At 33.1% G+C, this 26707-nt stretch overlaps 2 long non-coding RNA genes and 1 pseudogene across 6 annotated transcripts; all 3 read right to left on the bottom strand.

The window, feature by feature from the left end:
* Positions 1 to 15957, bottom strand: part of LOC107007532 — a 22603-nt pseudogene extending 6646 nt beyond the window's left edge.
* Positions 56 to 2322, bottom strand: LOC114075209. Its single transcript, XR_003575685.1, has 3 exons — positions 2294 to 2322; positions 1002 to 1097; positions 56 to 428 (listed from the first exon to the last, which is right to left on the bottom strand). It is a non-coding gene; the product is annotated as an uncharacterized LOC114075209 (long non-coding RNA).
* A 3248-nt stretch (positions 15958 to 19205) lies between the features above and the next one.
* On the bottom strand, positions 19206 to 23418 carry LOC107005552. 5 transcript variants are annotated; one of them, XR_003575378.1, is made up of 5 exons: positions 22395 to 23416; positions 21925 to 22270; positions 20989 to 21068; positions 20767 to 20895; positions 19890 to 20340 (listed from the first exon to the last, which is right to left on the bottom strand). It is a non-coding gene; the product is annotated as an uncharacterized LOC107005552 (long non-coding RNA). The 5 variants fall into 5 exon arrangements; XR_001454899.2 differs by lacking the exons at positions 19890 to 20340; positions 20767 to 20895 and adding an exon at positions 19206 to 19540 and having other exon boundaries at positions 22395 to 23276; XR_003575377.1 differs by having other exon boundaries at positions 20767 to 21068; positions 22395 to 23418.
* Between the last annotated feature and the right edge of the window lie 3289 nt (positions 23419 to 26707).

The following is a 26707-nucleotide window of genomic DNA, read 5'->3' as shown; positions in this document are numbered from 1 at the left end:
ATATATATATATCTATATATATGTATAGAGAGAGAGAGAAAATATTTAGGTTTAGAATAAGTTAGACTTAACGACTTTTATCCCTTTTTAATTATTGCCTTCTTATTATGATTTAGTTTATATTTTATGTTTGTACATCAATAATATGTATACTTTTTAAGTATTATGTTTTAAGTTTTACTTGCGATTTATATTAGAAAGTACATTAAGAAATTCAATATTATTACTTCTCCTTGTATTGTATTTTTTTAATTGCATATATAACTTTGATTATATTACTAATTATTGACATAACGGAACCGAAAAAGCCTACCCGAAAAGAGAAAAGTCAAACCAAATTTATTTTGGTTCAGATTGGTTTACACTTTTTCAAACCAAAGTTTGAAAAATCCACAAAACCAAACAGAAAATTGAATGCAGGCCCGTACCTGAAACCAGTGGACAGAAAAAAAGGAATTCATGCAAGGTTGAAAAGCTTTAAAACAAGCGTCCTACAGGGTTCTATAGAGGTGGAGATGCACAGGAGCCCATAATGAATCAGAGACTTAAAACCAATAGCATGGAGTTATTAATATACAAGCTCCAGATTTCCCTTCGGAGGCATGAGGACATCCGACAAAAATGAGATCGATGATTCAAGCTCTAGGCTTTGCTAAATTCAAGCAAAACCCGGAACATCGGTAGCATTATTTTAAATTTTCAAAAACCCTGATTTAAGTTTATAAAACCAAGTTAAGAAAATATTCTTCTTTGATAGCCAAAGAAATCTCTAAGGGCCAGTCACGCATGGTTCAAAACATGATGGATAATGAGGCTCCTCTCTATGTTGAGGAAACATTCTTTGCCACAAGAATAGCAATTCAATAGTACTAGTACAATGGTATAACAAGAAAGAAGTGAAAGCGAAGGTCACTTATTTTCTTGCTACAATTCAGCAACCCATATGGCTCATCCATGTCTTCAAAGAGGTAAAATTTAAGCACATCACGCATTGTTCTTACCTTCCTCTCCATAGTGAGCTGCTAAGACATCACTTGGGATTCCTTGCATTCCATATACTTCAATATCAGTAGACAGAGGGTTTGGCATTTGGTACCCTGTAACAGCCAAATATGATAGCTTAATGCATTTATTGCCAAAAAACAGATAAAAATGCAACAAAAAAAAAGCAGCATGAGACATTATCAGCATATTGGATCCCATCCTACAAATGATCCCTTGGTAATTAGAGCAGGCAAGAAATTTTGGCAAGAAGCTTTAGGAATTTTGCTGTGGTAAGTGGGTCAGAAAAACAAGGTCAAATTTGCTTTAAAGTTTAAACATCAGAAGTACCTATCTACAACATCAACTGCAATTGTCTCCATCCCAAAATAGTTAGGGTCCGTATATGGATCCTTAACATCTATTCTGCTCCATAGGACCTGTTTTGTTGCAATACTCAATAATTTCACTTGGTATCTATATACAGATCATTTGCTTCCATTGTTTCCTATTCTACCCAAATAAGTATTACATACACAATCAACAGGTAAACAGTGTGCTCTTCTACCATAACATTTTAACTTCTAAGACGGAGTAAATGACCTCTTTCCACAGCTTTACATTAGGCAAATTCTATAGAAATGAAATATTTCAAGCATAGGCATATTATATCTATATAGTTTTGGGGAGATGTTGCCCTACATTATAAATCAAAAACCTGAATTATTTTAGATGATGCTTTTTTTGGTGAAATAATTTTCTTAATGAGAGGGAACACCCAATGCACAAAATATTGATCAAGGGACAACATTTTTTATAAAGATGTATCAAAGTATTCATAACAAGAGAACCTAAAATAACACATTTTTTCTAGCTTTCAAGTTAGTAGGCATGAATTACTTAGAGGTTACATAACAAATTTTAATTTTTTGCATCAGTAACATTATGACTACTTGAAAATAACCATATCATTCTCTAGTATGACCGAATTCTCGAGCTACTTTTAATTCTTTTGTGTCCCAAAATATTCTCATCAACTAAACTATGTTCTTAAACAGCCTTCAAGGTATCTGCTCAAAGTAGTACATCCACTCACTATGACACGCACACCCAATGAATTCCGTGTTCCCCAATTTCATGGCTTCAACATTTTGTTCCCTTCTGTGGAAGATGGAAACATGTCCACAACAGCACCAACAAAACATACGAAAACCACTCTCAATGCTAAAGTACAAGAAATATATCAACGCAGATGGCTAAAAAGGGCAAATTTAAGAATATATCTAGAGAATTCTCAGCAAAAAGAACTTACTTACTGGCTGACGGTTTCTTTGTGAAACTTCAGCAGATGATGAACATTACTTTGCTCGCAGATGAAGGTTGTTGTGAATGCAAGGGACATCGATTTCTGCAAATCAAAGTAGACGGATGAATAATCTAAAATGAAGAGTCAAAGAGGGGATGAAAGATAAACTAAAAATGAACGGCCCACGTAAGATTGACTCGAAATCAATAAATATCAATACTAATACCAATAACAGAGTCATTTAAAGGACTTATACAAAGGCATTGAGGCTAATCCAGAAGGGTTCTCCTGTGGGAAACTCCCTCTGTACAAACAATCGACAAAAACCGTGAGGTAATTTTAAAGAATTTATAATCAATTACAATTCAAGAACACATATTGTAGTCTAGAATCTGGCAATCTATGAAAATTCAGTTCAACAAACTTGAGGCTTCCGGAACAATGGAAACAAAAGGGAAGGTTAACATATTAGTCCTAAATTTTCTTTGAGTAACCATAACAGAAAAAGAGTAACAAACAAACTGAAGTAACGGAACCTAAGAGTGGGGAAGGAATTCCAATAATAACTCACTGTTTTGATCCCTTGAAACAACTCACTGAATTTAGTAAATCATTCTAGGAAGCTACACCTACAAACTAACTAATATCCTACCTTTTTTTGGCGGATTTTAACTTATATACGTGACAATGATGATGTTAAAGAGTTACACAATGTTAGTGCATAGAAATTAAACTCTCTTTTTCTCGTGCAGCCTGAAAATTTAATATTGGATGCTTCGATTGACCTCAAGGTTTCTAATTTTGGATAGTGTTCTAACCCACCAAGTCAGGGTAACTATTCTCTTTACTTTCCATTGCTCTTCACCTTTGGGAAATGAAATCCAAAACTCTTTCTTTACTTTGTGGTTATCAATATAGTAATGCAGCGGAAACACAATTATTTGAGCCTTTATTGAATTTTTTAACCAAGGGAACCTATGTGTCTTTATAGTCCTCCATTGATCCTGAAGTTGATCCGTGGTCTCAAACCATTCAAACCACAAAAAACTTACTCACATGCCCCTCTCTGTGGCTGTTTTTAAAATGTGGTGGCGGGGATTTGAAAAGATGATAGAAGTGATGTTCTTTTTTTTTTTTAATTATAAAGAAAGCAATTGTGATACACTTGAAAATTAATAAGATCAAATATTATAATTGTTCAACAAAAATTTAGTTGATCGTTTCACATATAGTAAAAATAATTTTAAAGTAGTTTTTAACTTGGGAATGATGCTCATGTAAAGGCTGCAGATGATTATATATGCAATATTTTTGAGTTTTTTCATGGTGTCGATGATATGAAGTATTTTACTGCTCAATGATTTTATAGAGTCAAGAGCCAAGGATACTGTGATTAAAGACCATGACCAATTTATCGACAACAAGTGTGCACTCTTATCAGAAATTAAGGCTGACAAACCTCTTGATTGCCTTGTAAAGAAAATCAAGATTATTTCAATACCCTCAAATGTAAGCTTATAGTTCAAGAAAAGTTTGAGATCAAATATCACTATTACTATGACATCAAGTATTTAGTCTCATTCTTGTCATTTATTAGCTTACCATAAGATGTTTCAAGTCCTGATAATGAATCAAATTCTATCATATCAAGTGACAATGATGTTATGGATGTCAATGAACTGAAAGGAGAAAAGAAGCTCTTGGATCTCTATTATGGTTTAGTGAAATGTCTACTAGGTTGTGTCCGGATGCTGATGTTTACGGTGTTCAACTTTTAACTAAATGGATTGTTGACCTAAATCGATATGCTTGAGATAGCTTAAAAGTGAACCACACGAAACTGAGGTAAGGAATGAATCAGCTGAAAATTGTTATTGCATTTGAAGGAGTGGGAGCAGTTTTGTGCATCCTGCTCCTTATTGAAAAGCAATACCCAACACACCCTTTGCTGAAAGTAGGAGATAAGGATGTGGAAAGATGAGATGATGGTACATATGATGATGGAGATCTGGCGGTAATGAATGACAAATTTTTGAGGTAGAAGATATTTTAAAAGTTCGCGATGGAGGCCTAGTGGAAATAAAGAAGTCAATCATTTACTTTAAGGTATGTTGGAATGGTTATGGCCCGAATTGAAGTCACTTAGGACGATAAAAGACTTAGATTATTACCTCCGTAAAATAAAATTTTTTGTAACCAAGGGCTTCAAAACAATTGTTTTGCTTTGGAAGCAAACAACATATGCGAAGACCCTCCTTGCCAAGGCAGGGCATAAGTGAATTTAATCGTTTTAAGAACTTAGCAAATCCATTGCAAAGATTCAAAAAATAAATAACTTGAAATATTCATGAGTTAGCTTTTGGAGTTGAGTTAGACCCATGTGTCATATCTTACATAGAATTAGAGCCAGACTCATCCCAATTTGTATTTCACCAATGTTGAGCCCCCATTGAGAAGGATCAGATTATGTTGAACTGAATCGTTACGCATGCAGCAATTTCAGTTTTATGAAAACATTACCCATGCAGCGATTTCAAATTTATTCAAAAGAAAAAAAAATTTGTTGACAAAATCGATGCTTTATCAACGATTTTAGTCGAATCTTTTAATGCCACAAACGATCTTAATTTTATTTGAAATACATCGCTTCCTCATGGGCCCCAACATTGGTGAACAACAAATTAGAATGGGTTTGGCTATGATTATATTTAAAGATATGACACATGGGTCTAACTCAACTCCAAAAGCTAGCTCATCAATACTTCAAGTTATTTATTTTTTGAATCTTATAATGAATTTGCTATGTTTCCAAAACGATTAAATTCACTTATGCCCTGGCAAGGAGATTCCTCACATATGACGTCTACTTCCAAGGTAATCGCAAAATAGTTGCTTTGAAACTCTTGGTTACAAAATCTTTTATTTTATGGAGGAAATTAATCTAAAGTTTTTCATCGTCTTAACTGACTTCATCGGGGTCATAACCCTTGCAACGTACCTTAAGTAAACTATTGACTTCTTTATTTTCACTAGTCTTCCATAACAAACTTTAAAAATCTCTTCCACCTCAAAAATTTGTTATTCGTTACCTCCAGATTCTCATCATCATATAAACCATCATCTTCATCTTCCACATCCTCGTCTCCTACTTCTACCAAAGCGTGTGCTGGGATATTGCTTTTCAACAAGGAGCAGGATGCACAAAGCTGCTCTCACTCCTTCAAAAGCAATAACAAATCTTCAGTTGATTCATTTCTTACCTCAATTTCTGGGTGGTTTACTTTTAAGTTTTCACAAGCATGTCGATTTAGGTCAACAATCCATTTATTTAAAAGTTGAACACTGTAAACATCAGCATCCAGACACAGCCTAGTAAACATTTCACTAAACAAAAATAGAGATCCAAGAGCTTCTTTTCTCGCTTTAGTTCATTGACCTCCATAACACCATTGTCACTTGATTTGATAGAATCTGATTCATTATTAGGACTTGAAACATCTTATGGTAAGCTAATAAATGACGAGAATGGGACCAAATAATTGACGGCATAATAATAGTCAAATTCTGATCTCAAACTTTTCTTGTTTACCTTATACAATGATCTTGTGTTTTTTATTAAGGTGTGTTTTGGTATGAAGGAAAATATTTTCCACGGAAAATGTTTTCCTAAAAAATGTTTTCCTCGAAAACAAGTAGATTTACTCATTTTCTCATGTTTGGTTGGTGAATAGAAAATATTTTAATGTTTGATTTTTGAATGAAAAATATTTTTGAGAAATATCTTTTATTTTTTACTTGAGTATAAAAATAATTTTTGAAATTAAAAATATTTTTTTAAAACCAACTTAAAGGAGTGGGCTGGGTGGGTCGAGGGTAGGGGTGAAAAAATGAATTTTTGAAGTTGAAAATATTTGTAAAAACAAACTTCAATTATTCTTTTGGGATAGGGGGTTCGAGGGTAGGGGTGAAAAAATGAATTGAAGTTGAAATTATTTTTTTAAAAATAAACTTATATTTTTTTTAGGGGTAGAGGGGCTGGTAGGGGGGTTGGGGTTGGGGGCCGGTAAGGTGGGTGGATGGCTGGTAGGAGTGGGTTGGTCGGTCGGTCGGGGCTGGTAGAGGCTGGGTGGGTTGGGGGCTGGTAGGGTGGGGTAGGTAGGGGAGGTTGGAAAAGAGTTTTTGAAAATGTTTTCCTTAAATTTTGAAGGGTAGTCATTTTCCTTAAGTTGAGGAAAATGAGTTGATATAGAAAATATTTTCCAAGACATTTGACCCAACCAAACATGAGAAAATTGGAAAAACAATTTCCGGAACATTTGACCCAACCAAACATGAGAAAATTGAAAAACATTTATACATACTAGTGTTGAGGAAAGCGAGCGCTTTCATCGCTTAAAGCGATGAAGCAAAGCGATGCGAGCCTTCTACGCTTCACAGACTAGAATGAGTATGTGACAGCTTCATCGCTTAAAGCGAGCACTTCATCGCTTAAAGCGTGAAGTGGGCCTTTATCGTTTTTTTCCGCTTCATGCTTCCCTGAACACTACATTATACCAAACACACCCTTGATCTAGCTCACTATTAAAACTTTCACAAGTTTTTGCCATTTGAAACTACATCATGTCATCAACAAAGGTTACGGTAACGATAAGTATCCCTTCATTCTTAATCAAAAGCTTCGGGTCCTATTTATCTCGAGAATTAATTCATTTTTCTAGCTAGAGGACTATGTCATTCTGCTAGCATAGTTGAACGTTTTGTATTTCCAAATTTGATGTACAGTGGATGGAAAACACATGTGGATTATTTTTAATAATAATCTGGAGTATAAAATGTTAGTAGTATTTTCTTACTTGAATAGCACACATAAACGTGTTAGCAAGTTATACATTATAATAAGATACATAATATTTAACCACGATCAAGTAATTTATATGAACACACATATTTTAAGGTTAATTCATTTGACAAAAATATTAGATTGCCTTTCCATCCAATGTACTCACTGATATTCAATTCAAACATTTTCGAGGTGCTTAAGATCCTGTGGAAGATAATCCACACATCAAGCTTAGCGTTGTGTGGCCATTGCATTCGAGCACTAGAAAACTAGAAATTTGACTTCAATTAAGAAGTGAAATGATGAATTCTACTAAAATCCATTGACGAAAAATAAGTAAACTAAACAAAAACAGACAGAATATATACTAAGAAGACTTGACATGAAAATGAATTGAAGTACTAATTAACATTCAACAAATGAAAAGAAGCAAAGAGATGAACGAAAATCAATAAAAAGGCAATACTTACCAGACTCTCAACTATTAAACAAACGCAAATTCAATAATTATTTTATTGTTATACAAAGCAAAAAATACAAAAGTATATACGACTATTTTAGAGATCACAAGCGTAAAAAGTAATCTGAATCAATGTCTCCACCAGATGCCCATATCTGGTGTTGCCCGACAGCAGTACTAATAAAGGCATTTCCACAACAGTACTAAATAAAATTCTAAAACTGCCTAGTTATAGGAGTTATAACATACTACTATTAGGGGTCGTTTAGTGTGAGGGATTAAATATAATAGTGATGGGATACGGTAATAGTGATGGGATAAAAAAAATATCTTGTTTGGTTGCCATGTTTGGGATAACTTATCCCACCATTTATATCATAGTGATAGGATAAGTTATCCCAGGATAGCTAACCCAGGATAACTTATCCTAAGATAACTTATTCTCAACCAAACGAGCCCTTAATTCTATTTATCCAATCACACGAACAGAATAGTATCAATTATCTCAAGCAAGAAACAGGGAGGCCTTGGTATAAAAAATCTGAAGAACCAAAGTAAAGCTTTGAAAATGAAGCGGTTATGGAAATATGCCCATGAGACACCCTTTCATGGAAAAAGGTGATCACAGCAAAGTATAAAGAATTGGATGGGTGGATGACAAAAGAAGCAAACAATCCTTACGGTGTCACTGCTCCAGATCTATCAGAAATTGGTGGACTATTTTACGTAACCACTACCATTAGTGTAAGTGATGGTAATAAAATCAACATCAGTGTAGGTGATGGTAATAAAATTATCTTCCGGAAAGATAGGTGGTTAGGTAATTGGCAGAGAAGTTCCCTAATTTGTTTGATTTAGCTATCTATCAGGACAGAACAATAGCTGACATGTGGGCGTTCCAAGGCTGGGACTTATATTTTAGAAGAAACTTGAATGATTGGGAAATTCCTAGACTGATCGAGTTCTTCAAAATCCTTGAAGCTTTTCAAGGTCTGAAGAATGGGGTGGACAGACTGTGGTGGAATGGGCACAACAAAGGGGTATACTAAGTAAGTTCAGGGTACAAACTTCTGAACTCGACAGTGGCACAAAACTCCATTTGGCCATGGAAAGGAAACAAATCTGGAGAACCAAAGCACCGTTGAAGGTGGCATGCTTCTCATGGCTGCTAGCAAAAGAAGCTGTCTTGACCCATGAAAACCTAAAAAAAAGGAACATTATCTTACTCACATTGTTTATGTGGTGAGGCAGTTGAGACAATGGGACATTTGTTTTTGCATTGTGGAATCACTAACCAACAATGGAAGATTTTCATTAATCTCAGAGGCATACAATGGACAATGCCTAGAAGATTGTTGACACTCTATCTGGGTGGGAAGAAGATGGGAAGGGAGCAAAAAACAGGAGCTACTGGAGAACCACACCATCTTGTATATGGTGGACCATCTAGAAGGAGAGAAATGCTAGGTGTATCGAAGACAGGAGTAGAACAATAGAGAAAATCAAAACAAATTATATTTTGCTTTTGTGTTTTTGGTGTACAAGGAACTCCCCTATAGATGCAGAAAATATCCTAGATGTGTTAGAATCATGCTAGGATTGGGGGTCCTTTGATATATTGCTATACTTTGACTTGTTGTGAAGGGGTTTAGCACTACCTAAGTGCTGAGTTTTATAATACAAATGTTACTTGTACAAAAAAAAATAGTATCAATTGTCTCATTACTATATCATTCATAACTCATCCTTGAAGACCCACATGAAATTTTCAATTAAATTGAAGATCACTACAAATAAAAGGGATCCTAACCCAAAATAATTAAGCTCACAAGAAATGGCTGCAAGAAATCAAATGAAGAATTAGAAAAAAAAACAGTAAGGACACATAGCTTTAGTTGCATATAATAGCATTTAACAGGAAATGCTATATGAGGAAAAAAAATAGGGTGCCCATTTCCTGTGCTTCGGGAAAATTACAAAGCCTGTAGACCACAGCCAACAGCTTCAACGTCAAATTTCATCATTATAAATAAGAATGAAACAAAGAACCCTCTTATCTCATTTTCCAACCCATGGCTTCATAGGGAAGTTTGATGACACCTAGATTATCCTCACTATCACCTCTAAATGTTGTACAGGGTTTAAACCAACAAAATAATTTGATACCATGGGCTGCCCATTTTTTCCCTGATATCTCACCAAAATATACTAGCATGTACATCAAATGAAGTTTGTACCATCACCTCATCTAAGCAACTAATAAATTTTCCCTCTGAAAGATGTCAAAACTACCTTCCATAGTTCGGAAAGAATCAAGGCCAACTAAAACACACTTTGCATTTTTATTTTTTTCGTACGTAAAATATTTACAAGAAGTACAAAAATGGTTCAAAATAGATTACAGGGCCTAAATTGCATCTCGGACTCCAAACATACTACATCTTTTCCCCTGATAAGAAAAAAAGACATACTTCTTCCTCCTATCAAGAGTACTACTATAACAGCAAAAATACAAATTCTTTTTTTGAAACTAGTAACTTTTTCTATATATGTTAGAGTCTGAATCTTACAAGAGTTGTAGCAGCGCCATATTTACGAAGTACTACCTACATCTATGATTCTATGATCCTGTGCCCAACAATGAGTCTAAAACATCAATAATAGAGACAGGATCATTTAAAAGTAACTGATTACACCAAAAATTCAGTAGCAAGATGCAACTAAGCTTTAATCTGTTGCATACTACTCTCTATGCTCTTAAAACACCAAGAATTTCTCGACTTCCATATTGTCCACCAAAAAAACAAATTCTTAATATATATGTTTTAACTCAAGGTATCTGCAGGCTGCAGCCATTTCCCCTCAAAGCACTTTCAAAAACAATAAATGAATACTACTTCGTACTAAAGGATCAGAACAGAGCTGATTATCCTATCTTAAGGCACAACAGTAAATGGTGATAAGTAACTTCCCAACAGGAACCATGTTCTAAGTGTCAGACCTTCAACAAAATAGATAAAGACATTACAATTCTAGACTTGACTACCTGAAGTCTGATAACCAATGGCCTCAGGAGCATTGATGCCCATGTTTGGGTCAAATAAGCTCTTTGTTTCAGCTGCAGAGCTGAAATGGCACACTCCCTGACAGCATTAGCGCTGAGAATGGCGAACTTTGGGCAAGATTGTTATTAGGAACAACAGGAAACAAGGGATGAGATACAAGAACAGGTGGGGCCGGGAGAGCCCGGGAGGAGAAACAAGTGTTGGTGGAGCAGCGGTTGGCATTGGAGGCCTCATATTTTGCACAGGAAATAATGGTTGTGGTAGAACCATCAGTGCAGGAGGTGGAACCAAGACAGCAGGATACTGTGAATACCAAGAAAGATGGTGACGGGGAACTGACCAACCAGCAGGAGGCATAGGCAACGCAGGATTATAGATACACCAAAAAGACGGGATCCATGTAAGAATTTATACACCTATTAGAGCTAGTGATTAGAAGTCTAAAGCTGCTAATAAATTCAACACATGCGCAAAAAACAACAAAATATAGACGAGAAGGTTGACAAGATATAAATTGCAAAGGCTAAAATTTTCCCTAACATCCTCTTATTTTAATGATGGCAGTATCTTTTCCAAGTTGCATGCTACTTGACTAATCCACCAAGTAGCTAATTAACATCCATAAGTGTAGGTGTTACCATACCGGTGAGTCGGTAGCCCTGAGTCAACAAGAGTTACAAAATATGGATTCATACTAAGCGTTGTAATAGGGATTCGAACATGAAATCTCCAGACTGTTGCTCCTATACCTCAACAACCCAACTATCCTACGGATACAATTTTTTGCATTACCTATAGGCCAGAACACTACGCCAAACCATTACTATTACAAAGTTTGAACTGGGATTTTCTGATCATTACGATAATAATGAGCTTGAATCCTTCTTTTGAGGATGGTAACAATAAATCTATATATTCACAATAGGTATACTACATCCAAATATGTAGTTCCCCTTCATAAGTGTTACAAAACTTACACCTTGAACCCCTAGCAGCACTAATTTTTTACAAGTAATCTAAAACATTAAAAAATGTCTTCATTATTTTGCTTGTTTGACCTTAATGAGATTCAATCCTTATCTCATATATTCATTATTTTGCTTGTTTTATCAAGTAATACTACTCCTAAGTCCTAACATAGGAAATCTTTCAGAAGAAAGAGTTGGTAATCCTAGAATAGAGAAATAAAGCAAGATGTAGCTCCCCCGTCCCCCCAAACCATCACAACCTCCCTCTTTCCTCCCATAGTGATAAGGCAAAAGCAGGTTGTAGTTCTTAAGAAGATCAGAAGTCAACTATACAAAGAACTACTTTAGTTCAAAGAGAGAGCTTGCCTCTCGTTTTTTGCTGATCCATTGACTCAGGATGGGTTCCATGTTAAAAATTCTTATATTTACCCTCTTAAATGAAATACTCTCTCCGTTTTCAAAAAGAATGACCGATTTCCTTTTTTGGCAATACTTTAACTTTAACTTTCCACGTGACATGTTTAAGACCACAAGATTAAAGAACATTTTTATTCATTTGACATAACCTTAATTTAGAACCATAAGATTAAAAAGTCTTTTTTTTCTTAAACTCCGTTCCAAGTAAAACTAGGTCATTCTAAGCGGAGGTAAGTATATGTTTTGTCTTTCTCTATAGATTGTTGTGTCATTGACTAGTCAGAATTGAAAATGTTTTCTTCTTTTCAAGAAACACTATGACTCTTTGTATTTGTTCTGTCTTAACCACAGATTATTATTCAAGGAATGACCACAGATACTCATTCAAGGAATATACTCTTTGATATAGTGATAAATCGACATGAATGACAGTTTCCATCTTAAACAAAACTTATTCAAGGAGAACATACTTCAAGATGAACTGACTTCAAACTTGAAGCACAAAATTAAGAGACTATGTCCTGGATCTTATGCGGGCATGCTTCTCACAAACCCCAAATATCTTGCTAATCGATAAAAATCATCCATGTCAAAGATTTAGCATATAGCATACAGAAAGGAAAGGTTTTTAAAAATAAGCTAACTCATGCAACAACATATGAAAATGAAAGTATCATAAAGTATTCTAGCACAAAGGAACTGAGAAGAAAAAGCATATCCATTAGAAACATACAGTGGTGGCACTGTGCTAAAAGTTGCTCGGGGAGGATATCCTAGAATTGCACCACCAAGATACTGGGATGATGGAATATCCACTTTGGCAGTTTTAGCTGCGAACTCATCTTCTACAGGAAAATAAAATCCAACAGACAAACATATTTAGCTTTATGTAGTCATGAAAATGAGCAGACAGAAGACCTATTAGTGACGGAGGAAAATATCTGCAGAAAGCTGAAAAGGCAATAAGCTCATACTAACCCAAATAAAGAAATGCACTAAAAGCTCAAACACAAAGGTAAAAAGCTTTAAACACCTAAAAGTAGGGGTGTGCACTAAGATTAAACCGAAAAATCAAATCGAACCTAATTTATTTGGTTTAATTTTGGATTAACAATATACTTCGTTTGGTTTCAGATAAAAACCAAAAAAACAAAATAACCGGAAAATAAAATAATATATATATATATATATATATATATATGTATATATATACATATATATATATATATCTATATATGTATATATATACATATATATAGATATCTATATATATGTATAGAGAGAGAGAGAAAATATTTAGGTTTAGAATAAGTTAGACTTAACGACTTTTATCCCTTTTTAATTATTGCCTTCTTATTATGATTTAGTTTATATTTTATGTTTGTACATCAATAATATGTATACTTTTTAAGTATTATGTTTTAAGTTTTACTTGCGATTTATATTAGAAAGTACATTAAGAAATTCAATATTATTACTTCTCCTTGTATTGTATTTTTTTAATTGCATATATAACTTTGATTATATTACTAATTACTGACATAACGGAACCGAAAAAGCCTACCCGAAAAGAGAAAAGTCAAACCAAATTTATTTTGGTTCAGATTGGTTTACACTTTTTCAAACCAAAGTTTGAAAAATCCACAAAACCAAACAGAAAATTGAATGCAGGCCCGTACCTGAAACCAGTGGACAGAAAAAAAGGAATTCATGCAAGGTTGAAAAGCTTTAAAACAAGCGTCCTACAGGGTTCTATAGAGGTGGAGATGCACAGGAGCCCATAATGAATCAGAGACTTAAAACCAATAGCATGGAGTTATTAATATACAAGCTCCAGATTTCCCTTCGGAGGCATGAGGACATCCGACAAAAATGAGATCGATGATTCAAGCTCTAGGCTTTGCTAAATTCAAGCAAAACCCGGAACATCGGTAGCATTATTTTAAATTTTCAAAAACCCTGATTTAAGTTTATAAAACCAAGTTAAGAAAATATTCTTCTTTGATAGCCAAAGAAATCTCTAAGGGCCAGTCACGCATGGTTCAAAACATGATGGATAATGAGGCTCCTCTCTATGTTGAGGAAACATTCTTTGCCACAAGAATAGCAATTCAATAGTACTAGTACAATGGTATAACAAGAAAGAAGTGAAAGCGAAGGTCACTTATTTTCTTGCTACAATTCAGCAACCCATATGGCTCATCCATGTCTTCAAAGAGGTAAAATTTAAGCACATCACGCATTGTTCTTACCTTCCTCTCCATAGTGAGCTGCTAGACATCACTTGGGATTCCTTGCATTCCATATACTTCAATATCAGTAGACAGAGGGTTTGGCATTTGGTACCCTGTAACAGCCAAATATGATAGCTTAATGCATTTATTGCCAAAAAACAGATAAAAATGCAACAAAAAAAAAGCAGCATGAGACATTATCAGCATATTGGATCCCATCCTACAAATGATCCCTTGGTAATTAGAGCAGGCAAGAAATTTTGGCAAGAAGCTTTAGGAATTTTGCTGTGGTAAGTGGGTCAGAAAAACAAGGTCAAATTTGCTTTAAAGTTTAAACATCAGAAGTACCCATCTACAACATCAACTGCAATTGTCTCCATCCCAAAATAGTTAGGGTCCGTATATGGATCCTTAACATCTATTCTGCTCCATAGGACCTGTTTTGTTGCAATACTCAATAATTTCACTTGGTATCTATATACAGATCATTTGCTTCCATTGTTTCCTATTCTACCCAAATAAGTATTACATACACAATCAACAGGTAAACAGTGTGCTCTTCTACCATAACATTTTAACTTCTAAGACGGAGTAAATGACCTCTTTCCACAGCTTTACATTAGGCAAATTCTATAGAAATGAAATATTTCAAGCATAGGCATATTATATCTATATAGTTTTGGGGAGATGTTGCCCTACATTATAAATCAAAAACCTGAATTATTTTAGATGATGCTTTTTTTGGTGAAATAATTTTCTTAATGAGAGGGAACACCCAATGCACAAAATATTGATCAAGGGACAACATTTTTTATAAAGATGTATCAAAGTATTCATAACAAGAGAACCTAAAATAACACATTTTTTCTAGCTTTCAAGTTAGTAGGCATGAATTACTTAGAGGTTACATAACAAATTTTAATTTTTTGCATCAGTAACATTATGACTACTTGAAAATAACCATATCATTCTCTAGTATGACCGAATTCTCGAGCTACTTTTAATTCTTTTGTGTCCCAAAATATTCTCATCAACTAAACTATGTTCTTAAACAGCCTTCAAGGTATCTGCTCAAAGTAGTACATCCACTCACTATGACACGCACACCCAATGAATTCCGTGTTCCCCAATTTCATGGCTTCAACATTTTGTTCCCTTCTGTGGAAGATGGAAACATGTCCACAACAGCACCAACAAAACATACGAAAACCACTCTCAATGCTAAAGTACAAGAAATATATCAACGCAGATGGCTAAAAAGGGCAAATTTAAGAATATATCTAGAGAATTCTCAGCAAAAAGAACTTACTTACTGGCTGACGGTTTCTTTGTGAAACTGGAGAACGTGAATGGCTATGCCGCCAGCAGTAGAATGCTTCTTATGGCAAACATGGCATTTGAAGTGTTCAGCCTTTTGATGGTGAACCAAAATCTTCTCATCATCGAACTCTCTGTCACGGTAGTAGCACCATACTTTATTGTATGATCTCTTCTTCCTCTTCCCCATTTAGCCCTACAGAAAACCCAAAGTGCTCCTCGCTCTAGAAATTGAATCAAATCGGAATAAATTTAATGCGTGCTAATCCGCTAGGGTTCCGAAATCTATTTGGGATTGAACATTAGGTTTTTTCTCTCTGCCAGACTGTTAGGCTTGTTTGTTATAATGAATATAATGCAGGAATTAATGAAGGTAAAAATTAGTAACGAAGGGTTTATTTTATCAAGGTATTGGTTCATTATTTTAAATTTAATTTGTGTTTGAATTAAAACTTTTTTTAAAATAATTTAATTACATCTTTAAATTGTTATGTAATTGGGCCAAGGTAGATAATTCTCGGAAAATGTTTTTTATGGCCTCCTATGTAACTGTGAGAAAAATAATTTTGTTTCATTTTTCTAATTTTCTATTTGAATTATTTGAGAATATATAATTTTCATCTTAATAAATTGATCACTCACAAAATGTCAATTTTCAATTTAAAAAAGATAAACCAACTACTTTTAAAATTAAAAAGACGGTAAACAATGGTAAAATTGAATAAATCATCTACATTTACACATAAAAATTGCAAGTTATAGTTTTAATATGTACGTAATTTTTTAAATTGTTCAAAATACAAATAGTTAGTGATATATTTGTCTTTAAATTAGACAGTGTTAAATAACTCACATTTTAAATTTGTATCAATTTGTATTAGATATATTTCGTAAGAAACAACTCTCACTAAATAATTTGTAAGTTAATTTATTTAAATAAATTTACTAGTACAAATTAAAACATAAAATCAAGAAAATGAAAAAATAATTAAAATGATTTTGAGGGATATTTTTATTTTTATATAAACTTATCTCATGGTATTATATATCCTATGTATTACTAATACCTCCAAATGGAAGGTATTAGTAATACATCATAGATTTAAGTTATTCACGACCCGTTAAAATTATCCGCATAATTTACTTAGATACCTGAACTATGACTTGTATCTATTGAACACCTAAAATTGTTGAAGACATGTACCTATAAAACACAAAATGTTGAGGTGCCAAACTAATGGTATATCATTAGCTATTAAGCGTGTGAATGATTATTCTTTATTTTTTGAAAATAAATTTGTACCTATTTTCTTGACACTTGGCATGCATTGACTAAATAAATGAAAAAATTAATTTAATTACATTAATCTTTTGATAAAATAACCCCACTTCACACCCATGTACCAGTCCTCTTCTTCTTCAACCCCCAATTTTAAAGACTTAAAATTTCTCCGCCTTTTGTTTTGGTTGTTCCTTTTCTTTTTTTACGTTTTTTTGTCATAGACAAACAATCGAACTTGCTAGAAGAGAGAAAAAAATCGACCACTGGAGTCAAAAAGTGTATCGACATTTATGTATCTCTATTTTCATAACTTCGATGGAGCAATCATCACCATTCCTTAAACTTATTGAAAATGATATAAATTTTATTGATATACTTCTGATTTCTCTTCGTTGTCGATATTGAAATAATTTATCGACGTAAATTATTTTATAACAAATTTCTCAATAATCACCTTAGGAATAGAATATAAGAATTAACAGGAGAAGAAAAGGAATGAGGAAAGGTTTAAGTGGGTGTATTCTAGATGGGGTGAGGTACATACTTTCTTTTTTGTTATCGCCAGAGGAATCGATAGTTGAATAGTGGTGACGGAAATCACAGGAAAGAAGATGAAGAAGAAAGGGTAATAGGTTAGATGAGGTGGGGTGGGGGAGAGAAATTTTCTTTTTTATTATTTTTATCAATTTAATTTTCTAGCTTATCAAAGGGTGAAAAATATTTTTGTTTTCAAAATTAAAATTTTGGGCCCATGTGCCACATGTCATAATAATTTTATTCGTGATTTTGTCAATATAATGTGTTTAAATTACACGCACAATATTTTTAAAGCTAATTGTGATTTGATGTACAATAGACAAATATTTGTAAATATTAAAGTTAATAGGTAAAGGTCTTAGTTGAGGTGTCTAAGTGAATCATGCGGATACTTTAAGATGACTTAAGCCTACATCATATAATACCATGTACGATGTATAACTAATCCATGTATTGATTATACATAGGCTCAAATTCCCACCAAACATAGTACTAAATAATATCATACATAATACATGAACTATTTCTTGTAATGCGGCCTACCAAACACCCCCTTAGGATTTCTGAGAAAAACAAGGTACGGAGGGAGTCGATTCCTAATAATAAAAGTTTTTAGGTAGACTTTAGTATTTTATTGGCAAAGATCATCGCTACTCCGCCTACTTATATGGAGTATTTTTGAAGCTTATACGATGAGTTTATTATTTTATTCTTATTAATTGATAGGGACCAAATATATTTACTTATTATATTTATCAAATACATTAACTCAATATTGATAAATTGAGGGTATAATTTAAAAAAATTGTCATTCCTTGATTTGTCAAAGATGACAAATATTTAACAAGTAAATAGAGATGGAGGCATTATCTTTTATGTTTGTCTCTAAATTAGATTCGTGTTAGAGGTGAATATAAATATTGAAAAGTCCAACTGAATTGAATTGATTCGATTCTTTTAGTTCAAATTTTGCGATTTAGATATAATTTTTTTAATCCTAAAGTATGATTCTTCAATTTGATATTTGGTTGAAGAGTTTCGAAACTTTAGCGTAACAAGGAATTGACCTTTTGAAAATTAAAACTTTGATCATTTATTAATAACTCTTATTTTATAGGCATTTCCATGAATAGTCAACCATAAAAATGACCAAATGTTTGCAAATTTAGCTTCAATATTGATGTTTAATCTCTCGAGAACACCGATAAATTAAATCTCCAAAAACTTAATTAACAAATGGAATTGATCAATATTCAATTTGAGAAACTCAAGAATATTGAGCTCCTTTGCAATTGTTGTTGAGAATAAGAGACTATCTTTGTATGTTTTATGATAGACTAAGTTTATTATGTATAATTAGTTGTGTCAAAGGTTTCCTAAAATAATCACAAAAAGATAACAATGATGTCTTTTTTATCAACTTATTAACACTTTGAATTTTCAAAGTTATTGTTCTACGTTGGAGGAATTTTATACGATAGTAGGATATTTCTTCTTAATATCTTCTCCTAATGTATTATCAAGTTCAGTTGATAATTTTTATTTTTTTCGTGCTTAGTGCTTGTTCAACAGGTGGGAAACACCATATGCACGTAATGTATCAAACAAGCACCATTTTTCTTTATATACAAATGATTAAACTTAATTGTGAATCTGATACTTATAGTTCTGAACTTCAAATGAATAATCTGAAAGATTTAAGTATCATGTCATATGTTATGTATCAACATTATCATTAAAATACAAAATATAAAAAATTTATATAATATAATCAATAACAAAAAAATTCAAATTCAAGTTCAAAAAATGACATGAAACAGTTTTTAGAGTAACACTCTAAAGCCTAAGTAAAATTGCCTTAAAAAAAAGACACATAACATCGAAGGGCGTCTATTCATTGGTACATAATAGCTATTCGACAAGAATTAAATCATCTTGATGCCGTAGAATGAAGCGTCCTTTAAGCCTTAGAGTATCATCTATATCGCTAACATAGTCTGACTTTGCCTTTTCATTATGTATCTCCATAATATTGTTTCATATCTTGTGCAAAGATAATCAACTCGAATGTTGAAATTTTGTATCAATAATTTCACATAATTACAACAACTCCACACATGATACAAAAATGTCCTCCAGTTGATCATGACACAAAAATTGTTCAACCCATTAAACATGATATAAACAAAGAAGTACAGTTAAATTAGTAACTTATCATTTATCTTATGTTTGTATCAGATACATTATTCATAAATTTTTGTATCTGATACATACTGAAAAATACATGTTTTGAATGATACACTATTAAACATTATTTTATATCAATAATTTCAGAAAATTACAAATCCACAAAATAATAAACAAAATTAGGATCTAGTGTATCAACTAATTATACTTAAAATATTGATACATTATAATATGACACATTATATTTTCATTAATGGATCATTATTTGATTAGCTAACTGAAACACATTCAACAATCAATAGAACAAGATCAACATACTAATTGATTGCACTTAAATATTGATACATCACAATATGAAACATGAATTTGTCGTTTGTGGGTCATTCATGATTTACCAACAAAAAAAGTATAAAAATTGATAGTTTTTTTTAAAAAAAAACCATCTGATATATAAGTTCTATTTAGTATTGACGAACTTTCTGTAGTTTCGACAAAAACTCACACCTCACCATTTTTGAAAATTTCTTGAATAGAAAAGTTATCAATCTTCGACTAAGAATGAACCATTTGATATGTCCATCTCCTATCGCCCCCCCTTTGTTGTTCACACATAATAACAGTGCTTTTCTTCTCATTCGTCTCATGGCAAATTTGATATTATATGCTCTATCTCCAACTTCTCAATGTTTACTTTCGCTATTGATGAGTCGTGCAGTTTTTTGATTTGTTTTCAACCCAAACAATATCTTCGAAATAAAAAAACACAAGGAGTGTTATTTGAGTTTAATTGTGTAAAAGCAAGACTAAAAGATGGTGCATTTTCAATGTTTTGAAGAAAGAAAAAAATAAAAAATGAAGGACAAACAGACAATTTGAAGAGATGAACAAAGTACCTATTTCATGTTGAATTAGTTTTGACAAGATAAAGACTTGATTTTGAATTTCAAAAGTAATTGAGAAATTAACTGACAAGAAAATGGAGAGTGATTTATAGAATGAAATCAGGAAGTGATAAATTTTGATTTTTGGAGTTATGAGTTATGTATCCGCCTGATTAGTTTTAGGAGGAAAATAAGGAATTTTGAAAAATTTTAAAAATGGCAAGGATTAATGGAAATTATGGAAAAAGATGTATATATAGGTAATTTTTCCTTCACTCTTTCAACACATACTTGATGGGCTATTTGGACGGGTCAGTAAAAAATGAACTTAAATTGCCAGCACTATTGGTGGCTGTCATCTTGGTATTCTTAGTTACTGTTACAACTTTGTATGTGATGACAAAATACATGTAAAATATCCTGTTGGAATAGGAGAAAACGTCTTAGCAATGGAAGTAGAGTATAGTAGCAACAATGTAACAGCAATAGTGTGGCACTCGATGTGTCATGTACCTTTTTGAAGTGTTGGGCATCTTTCTTCAACCTAACTTTTCAAAAAATAGCGCTAGGACCAAAGGTGGGAGCTTAATCTTCTGGAAAAACAATTACAGGAATAAATAGTGGAGAAAAGAAAGTACATATCTATAAACAAACAAATGAGAGGAATAAATGACAATAGGAAAGGAAGTACACAATTATAATTAAACATAATACACACAGTATATATTAATTTAAGGTCTAAGAATATATATTAGACAGCGGCCCCGACTCTATCCAAACAGAACATATTACATGTTCTTCGACATGTACTCGAAAAATGTCTATAACTTCACAACCTCATATATGATTCATTATATCAGCAGGCAACCCCACATTAACATGGGAAATTAAAAAAATGAGTAGGAAAAAGATTTAAAAGATAAAGCGTCAATAAACTCAATCGAAAAGGTAGACAACGTAACCCATATCTATAAAAGAATCAGAACGGAGGAACACATAAATTGATAAATAAGAGGTAAAGAGGAACAATTGCTAATGATCATGGACCAATAATTGAAAGGTGAACAACTCATCCTGAAAGTCAAGTATCATTAAACATGAAATTGCTACAAGCATTATAAAAAAAGGCTTTACTTAGTAGTAGAATCAACTACTTCATGTATCCATCTTCAACTTTATTTGAGAATGATAAATGTTAAACGAACTCATTACTATAATTATTGTGAGCGAACTTATGAAATAGGTTTTTAGTGCCTATATGACAAAGTTTAGGGCTAAAACTTTTTTAAAATATTTATTCATGTGAAATCAAATAGAAGCCAAACCAAGAACCACAATACCCCAATTTGTAAAAGTATATCATAATTACAAGACAACCATAAATATAGTAACGATTACATTATAAAGATGGAAAAAAAAAAACTAAGAACAAAAATTGCGAACTCTCACATTAAAATTTTCAATCGAAGTTGGGTAAATTCAAGATTGCTTACACCGGAGACAAATCAGTACTCTTGATGGTTCACTTGGCCCGAACAGTCATTAGAGGAAGTAAAAAATGAAAGGTAATAGTCAATTAATCATCAATATAACGTAACAACCTACAACTTATAACTAAGCACCATTTGAAAACTCAAAAACTAAGAGAAGAAAAGATATCAGCGGAAGAATGAGAATAAGAATGTTTCAGAAAAATCACCAGTTGTTACCTTGTCCAGAATTGAAGCTTCAGCAGATGATGAACATTACTTTGCTCGCAGATGAAGGTTGTTGTGAATGCAAGGGACATTCATTTCTGCAAATCAAAGTAGACGGATGAATAATCTAAAATGAAGAGTCAAAGAGGGGATGAAAGATAAACTAAAAACGAACGGCCCACGTAAGATTGACTCGAAATCAATAAATATCAATACTAATACCAATAACAGAGTCATTTGAAGGACTTATACAAAGGCATTGAGGCTAATCCAGAAGGGTTCTCCTGTGGGAAACTCCCTCTGTACAAACAATCGACAAAAACCGTGAGGTAATTTTAAAGAATTTATAATCAATTACAATTCAAGAACACATATTGTAGTCTAGAATCTGGCAATCTATGAAAATTCAGTTCAACAAACTTGAGGCTTCCGGAACAATGGAAACAAAAGGGAAGGTTAACATATTAGTCCTAAATTTTCTTTGAGTAACCATAACAGAAAAAGAGTTACAAAACAAACTGAACTAACGGAACCTAAGAGTGGGGAAGGAATTCCAATAATAACTCACTGTTTTGATCCCTTGAAACAACTCACTGAATTTAGTAAATCATTCTAGGAAGCTACACCTACAAACTAACTAATATCCTACCTTTTTTTGGCGGATTTTAACTTATATACGTGACAATGATGATGTTAAAGAGTTACACAATGTTAGTGCATAGAAATTAAACTCTCTTTTTCTCGTGCAGCCTGAAAATTTAATATTGGATGCTTCGATTGACCTCAAGGTTTCTAATTTTGGATAGTGTTCTAACCCACCAAGTCAGGGTAACTATTCTCTTTACTTTCCATTGCTCTTCACCTTTGGGAAATGAAATCCAAAACTCTTTCTTTACTTTGTGGTTATCAATATAGTAATGCAGCGGAAACACAATTATTTGAGCCTTTATTGAATTTTTTAACCAAGGGAACCTATGTGTCTTTATAGTCCTCCATTGATCCTGAAGTTGATCCGTGGTCTCAAACCATTCAAACCACAAAAAACTTACTCACATGCCCCTCTCTGTGGCTGTTTTTAAAATGTGTTGTCGGAGATTTGAAAAGATGATAGAAGTGATGTTCTTTTTTTTTTAATTATAAAGAAAGCAATTGTGATACACTTGAAAATTAATAAGATCAAATATTATAATTGTTCAACAAAAATTTAGTTGATCGTTTCACATATAGTAAAAATAATTTTAAAGCAGTTTTTAACTTGGGAATGATGCTCATGTAAAGGCTGCAGATGATTATATGTGCAATATTTTTGAGTTTTTCATGGTGTCGATGATATGAAGTATTTTACTGCTCAATGATTTTATAGAGTCAAGAGCCAAGGATACTGTGATTAAAGACCATGACCAATTTATCGACAACAAGTGTGCACTCTTATCAGAAATTAAGGCTGACAAACCTCTTGATTGCCTTGTAAAGAAAATCAAGATTATTTCAATACCCTCAAATGTAAGCTTATAGTTCAAGAAAAGTTTGAGATCAAATATCACTATTACTATGACATCAAGTATTTAGTCTCATTCTTGTCATTTATTAGCTTACCATAAGATGTTTCAAGTCCTGATAATGAATCAAATTCTATCATATCAAGTGACAATGATGTTATGGATGTCAATGAACTGAAGGGAGAAAAGAAGCTCTTGGATCTCTATTCTGGTTTAGTGAAATGTCTACTAGGTTGTGTCCGGATGCTGATGTTTACGGTGTTCAACTTTAACTAAATGGATTGTTGACCTAAATCGATATGCTTGAGATAGCTTAAAAGTGAACCACACGAAACTGAGGTAAGGAATGAATCAGCTGAAAATTTGTTATTGCATTTGAAGGAGTGGGAGCATTGTGCATCCTGCTCCTTATTGAAAAGCAATACCCAACACACCCTTTGCTGAAAGTAGGAGATGAGGATGTGGAAAGATGAGATGATGGTACATATGATGATGGAGACCTGGCGGCAATGAATGACAAATTTTTGAGGTAGAAGATATTTTAAAAGTTCGCTATGGAGGCCTAGTGAAAATAAAGAAGTCAATCATTTACTTTAAGGTATGTTGGAATGGTTATGGCCCGAATTGAAGTCACTTAGGACGATAAAAGACTTAGATTATTACCTCCGTAAAATAAAATTTTTTGTAACCAAGGGCTTCAAAACAATTGTTTTGCTTTGGAAGCAAACAACATATGCGAAGACCCTCCTTGCCAAGGCAGGGCATAAGTGAATTTAATCGTTTTAAGAACTTAGCAAATCCATTGCAAAGATTCAAAAAATAAATAACTTGAAATATTCATGAGTTAGCTTTTGGAGTTGAGTTAGACCCATGTGTCATATCTTACATAGAATTAGAGCCAGACTCATCCCAATTTGTATTTCACCAATGTTGAGCCCCCATTTAGAAGGATCAGATTATGTTGAACTGAATCGTTACGCATGCAGCAATTTCAGTTTTATGAAAACATTATCCCAAATTAAAGATTTCTCCCTTAATGTTTGGTTGAAAATAGTTTTTGCAAAAATAATAATAATATTTTTTTCTTATTTTCAAGCAAACACTGACGAAGCAAAATACATTTAATTGCTATGAAAAAAAATCAAAAAGAGAAGAAATAAAATAGTAAAAAAGTTAATGTGTAGTATTTATGAGTGAATGGCAACTGACAACCTTATTATTTATATAAAATGTTTGTGTTTTGTTTTTAGTTTTAAAGAAGGAAATTTCACGTATAACCACTCAAAAATAGTCTAATTATTCTTCATAACTATGATTTGATGATTATAATTCATATCTACATGTTATAGGGAGGAGAGAGGCGAGCGAGACTGGGAGAGAGAGGGAAAATAGCGGAAGAAAGGTGAATTTTATATGTATATCGGTTAGATAATTGTATATTATACGTATGTTATCGTAGATATGGAAGATGAGATTGGGAGAGGGAGGAGAGAGGAGAGCGAGATTGGCAGAGGGAGGAGAGAGGCGAGCGAGACTAGGAGAGAGATAAGAGAGATGAGTGAGATTGGGAGAGAGAGAAGAGAGATGAGCGAGATTGGGAGAGGGAGGAGAAAGGGCAGAGAGTGGGAGAGAGGTGAATTATATATGTATATTGGTTATAATTTAATTTATTCATATGCATTTGTGTATATGGCAAGCGAGATTAGAGAGGAAGGAGATATGCGAGCAAGAGAGTCCAGAAAGTGGGAGAGAGGTGAATTGTATATGTACATTGGTTAGATAATTTTATATTATACATATATATTTGTATATTCTAGCAAATTATACATATACAACATGACTAATTATAAAAACTCGAAGTCAGTCTGCGTAATTAATGTATAATATTTGTCGCAAGTGATAATTATACCGAACTATAGCTATGATGAGTAATTAAGTAATATAAGTTTGCCTAACCGCATAATTTTCCCTTTAAACAACTTGAATTATTAAAACTTGTTTAAAATATGAAAACTCTTGTGATTAAGCTTATTAAATTTATTGTTTGCAGTTGAGAGGCAAAAAAACAGACCTATAATGAGGATGTATCAACTCCAAGTGATAAAATAAAGGAATACATAAAATATTTTCCCTTATAGATAAATAATGTATATATAATATAACCATCTATTAGAGCCGTATATACAACTATATACGTTATTTCGACAATAATTATACATTAAAAGTTGATTCTTCCAATTATGATCAACTCAATTCTTCTTTAAGAAATTCCAAATTTCAATTGCATCTTCTTAGCGATAATGTTGGTCTAAACTTGGATATTTGTTCACAGATAAGTACAAGAAAAACTCAGCTATTAATTATTATCCCCTTGGTTTTATATTTCTCTTCATACCAACATAATATACCCTTTTTTTAAAAAACAATTAATTAGAGATGTATTTTATTAAATTAATCTTATAAATTATATTTTGAAAATCTAAAGTCCACCCATAAATATATATATAACAAAAGCTAACAAACTACCCAACTCTGGCAGCTCCGAAGGAAAGAGTGTAACACCTTGAAAATTCAAGACTCATGGTTAAGCCTAACATAGGTGGCATAAAGTCTAAACAGTGCTAAGTCCATTTTTAAGGAATATAGGTTATTTAGAAGGTTTAAGAACCAAAATGTCCAAAGACGTCCGGGAAGTTGGTTCAAAGAGATTTAATGTGCCTTAGCCTTTTTACTAAATTTTAGGAGTCGGAAATGTGACAAAATGGGTGGAAAGGTAGCTAATGGGTGTTTGACTTGTTTCATGATTAAAACGTCTGGGTACGACTCCCCAAGGACCAACTAAGGGCCCTTGAGGAGAACCCCTGCAGTTTGATGCAGCACTGACTGAAAGTGTGCATCGACGGGGCAGACGACGGTTCGTAAGTGGCTCGACGAGGCGTCGAGGCCACCGTCGTCCCACACTTAGAAAGATTGGAGGAAGCCCTCGCCTGCAAAGTCTCTGATAGAGATGACGAAATTGCAGGACGGGGGGGGGGG

The sequence above is a fragment of the Solanum pennellii genome, chromosome 12 (assembly GCF_001406875.1).
Source record: "Solanum pennellii chromosome 12, SPENNV200".
In the NCBI taxonomy this organism is placed as follows: Eukaryota; Viridiplantae; Streptophyta; class Magnoliopsida; order Solanales; family Solanaceae; genus Solanum; species Solanum pennellii.
Note: the sequence above shows the minus strand (reverse complement) of the source record. Positions and strands in the feature narration are given on the sequence as shown.